The sequence below is a fragment of the Haliaeetus leucocephalus genome, unplaced genomic scaffold (genome assembly GCF_000737465.1).
Source record: "Haliaeetus leucocephalus isolate CR32 unplaced genomic scaffold, Haliaeetus_leucocephalus-4.0 Scaffold328, whole genome shotgun sequence".
Lineage (NCBI taxonomy): Eukaryota > Metazoa > Chordata > Aves > Accipitriformes > Accipitridae > Haliaeetus > Haliaeetus leucocephalus.
The window spans coordinates 755,888-760,022 of NW_010972764.1; positions in this window are offsets into that span (position 1 = coordinate 755,888).

Genomic DNA, 4,135 nt, shown 5'->3' on the forward strand with positions numbered 1-4,135 from the left:
AAGTCTTGTGGTTGTCTAGTGATTATTAGTTAATTGGTAGGTGAATCAAGAAAAACATATGGAAAAAATAGGACAATCAGTTAGAATAAAATTGTGTATTTAAAGAATAAACATTGTAGTGAAGTGCATGTTATTAAGGTTTTGATATAACCTGTGTAATGATTATTTAAATATCATTGGAAGAGATCAACTAAAATTTTCTGCAGAAATTCTTCAGCAGAGTGGTTATATCAATCACTGTCATGTAATCTCTACAAAAAAAGCTCCATAGGGAGAGATGGCTTACAGTAATTGCAGACTGTATTTTTTGATCTTTGGCACATAAGAAGGGAAGAAGTGCTTCTTTTTGAAAAATACTCCAATTTTAAACTTTAATGGAAATGACTAATGTGATACAAACATCAACATTTTGCATCACCCAATCACCTTTAATGGTTTTAAAAATTATTAATAAAAGAAAAAGCTACCAGTATTGCAACAGTAAAGATAAATCATTAATTACCTTCTGTTAACTGGAGTTTGTTTGGAAATAGCACTTATTATATCATGTGTCTTCTCAGATAGGATTTATGGTTTTCAGTGCCACTTGGAAGTTCTTGGAGATTACAGAGAAAACTGTTTTTCTGACTGCAGGTTGCAGCTTTTCCCAGATCTCGTACAGGCATTCATTTTTATCATATCACAATACGGAAGTTGCGATAACCATTTTAGTAATTCTACAGGTAATAGCATAGCACCTTTTGGGATATTAACAGTTGAGTGTCCTTTTCTGATTGTGTGCGTTGCATTTGACAGGGTCTGATCTACGACTGATATTCGTGTATTTCCCTGCTCCTGTTACCAATTCTCTACAAAACTAAAACACTTGGATTATGTAGTAATGTAGTGGTAAGTCTGTAGTGAAGCACATGAGCTTTATTATGACCTCTTAGAACAACAAAAAATAGTTGCAGCTTACTCTTAAATTTATAACTGCATGGTGCGAAGCCCAAAGTTCAAACAAACTGGAATAACCCTAACAAACACCACCCCATGTTACCTGAAGGAAGTATTTTTGCATTCACATTCGGTGACATGGAATGAGCAGGAAAGGCAGGGAGGAAAGGACTTCTGAGATACAGGAGTCATGGGGATGGAGAAGGCTTGCAATAAGAACTGTACATTTTTATTAATTAAATTGTGTCTCCGTATAACTGGATAGTGCCAATCTATGACTCCTCCTCAGTGTGCCTTAGAAAAGCATTATGGGATGGATTTTACTAGTATCTCCTAAAGCTAAGCAGCAGATTTTTTTAACGTCTTTCAGCTTGCTTTCATTAGAGGAATATCATGTATGTGCTTTTCCTTGTAATTCCAGAATTGGTTACAGAATTCCTTTGTTGTTTAAAAGAAATAGTGAAAGTTATGTACTGTTTCTTACATTTGAGAGGCTTATGGTCTTTATGCTGGTAACAAGGACTGGTTATTATGCTAAAGCTGTTGTTTCCAGAGAAGCATTAATGGTGAAGCATTCCTTATGGCCTATTTTCTCATCAGTTTTTGAATGTTATTCTGAATTTGTGAAATAGGGTTGAAGTTACAATTTCTCTTTTAATCTACAGTTTCAAAATAGGATTTACTTTTCAAGTTACTAAACTCATGCCATATTTTTTCAGTTTGCTGCTTCTAAGTTCAAGCTGACTTCACTGCATCTGGAAGCAGAAGTAGTGTTTCCATGTTTTTTGCACCTTTATTTCCTCTCCCTTCCCCTAATCTCCCAGCTTTTCAGAAAATCTAGAATATTGGCAGAAGTAGGATCAATACAGCTCTCTGAAGATACTGAGCATCTTGAGAAGTTTCTTCTGAAAAATAACAAGGCCCGATGAGGGAAATGTCAAAATCACAGAACGTGGCTAGCATGTCCATTTAAGGATTGAACTTCACTACTGAATGGTACCTTAGGTGTTGAATGGCACAGGAATGGGGAGGGGGGGAGGTTATTGGAAGTAAAAGTCAAAGTTGATTAAGTCTCAAAATAAAATAAGCTTGTGGAATAAGGCAGGGGACTTGTTGCAAACCATAGAGTTTGTAGGCAATTTGAAAATGTGGAAATAACTTTTTCCCTCTTTCACCATTCCAAATTATCAGCAACCATGATTTGGAGATGAATCTGACATCATTTTACCCAAAATGAAATGTTTTGTTCTAAGGAAACTTAGATCACTGAGCTGAAATGTTTTGCTGGGTTCTCCAAACATTGGTTTATTTGGTAAAATTGACTTGGCCTCCGTAAATACTTCTGTTCTGTCCGACTTTGTGAGTAGGATACGAAAAGACTTTAAAACAAAAAACAAACAAAGAAAAAACACAAACACCCATACCCACACACCCACACGCACCCTTGGCTGATAAACTTTTGCTTTTTACCTCAAAGGAGCAGGACAACATCAAGTTGTGTGCTGTGCTGGTTGAACCTGTTTCATGCGTAAGCCTTATCCTATTTTTGATCACTCCCGGGGAATGTGTGGTGTATTGCTGTCTGCTTGTTTCCTTCGGAATTTAAGCCCCAAGGCCACAGGTTTTGGCTTAACTGCATTCCAGTTTTACTTTGGAACTAAAAATGAGGAAACAAGTATTAGCTTAAGAGAAAATGAGTCTGCTAAGGCTTATCAGCGATGTAATTGGGAATTGTGCTCATAACTCTCTTCCTTTCTGTCTTTGGTACTTCTGTTACTCTGTCTGAGCACTTGCCAGCTATGTACACGATCCTAACAGCTATTGCTCTGCACTGCTCTTAGATGAACTTGCGTTCATTTTATACAAAGGGAAGCCCAGGCAAGGAAAGGACACCAAACTGCCTGAAGTAAATGAGATGAACAGAGACTTGAGCTGCTGTTTCTCCAAGTGCCATGCGACTGAGTAGCTCATGAATCCCATCTTTCTCATGCATTTCCTCACTAATTGCACTGTCTGATATCACAGAAAATCTGGTTACTTTCCAAAAGAGCTGAGGTGTTTTGTAACGGTAAGTTTGAGTAACTTTTGTACAGTGGGATGGAAAATCTAAGCCTCAGGTGGGATCCACTTTGTATGTATGTATGTATGTATATATTTCCCACCAAGGACCTTTAGTCTGGTCAGGGCGAGAGAGGGACAACCGCTGCTTGGACCTGGCATCACTGCCAGTTCAGATCAGGGCCTGATACAGACTGGCATGTACGTGTATACCAGGGAGTGTTCTTGCCCTCAAATTTCATCCCTGAAAGAATGCACTTTTAAGTGTATTTTTAAATAAAAGCCCAAGCCTGTATTTGCCAAAACTTTGTGGTTTGGGTTTGGGGTTTTTTTATGTTTCATCACCTGGTAGTGCATCCGGTGTAACAGAAGACGAGGTCACACATGGGAACGTCTGTTTTTCTACATGTGAAGCCAGTGTCAAATGTAGCAGTACCTCTCGTGTTCTTGTGCAGATTCCAGAGGTCTCTCAAGCCCAGGTACTGCTTGGCTTATCCTCAGGAACATGGTGAAATTGTGTTGTGGGGGTTGGTTGGTTTGTTTGTTTCCTTGTTTTTTTGACAAGGTGTATTTCTGATTGTTCCCATCCACTGCACCCCCTGTTAGGTGGTAGCTTCGGATATGTCCTGCTCTTAGGGGGACTCCTGGGACTGAAGGATTTTTCTCTTCCTTGCCCAACAGAAATACCTGTGCAGCAAGGTACTTCTTCTGGTGGAACCATCTTCCTCAGTTGACCCTTCATCCTTCTGTAATGATTTTAATTTATTTTTCTTGTCTTTCAGGTTATTTTTTTTAATAGAGCCCAGCAGTGAGAATTAGTTTCCATTAAGGCTTTTAAGAGCATTTACCAGGCAGGTTATATTGTTCAATTTTTATTCAGCTGGTTAGAGACGATCAAGACAGTGAAAGTGTTACTATTCCAATATATTCAATGAAAAAAAAAATTCCATTTCTGCGTGTTAGATGTTCTTCAGCTTCCTGCTTGTCCTTTGCAGTCATTCATATTGCTGCACAGGGCAGGAGATGTGTGGAATGCCAAAGTTAGTGGCATCTGTGCACTTTCTACGTGGAGCCTTCCATTAATCAGTGGCTTACTGTGCTGTTAGTTATTGTAAATACTCTGAAAATCCTAACCTTTTTG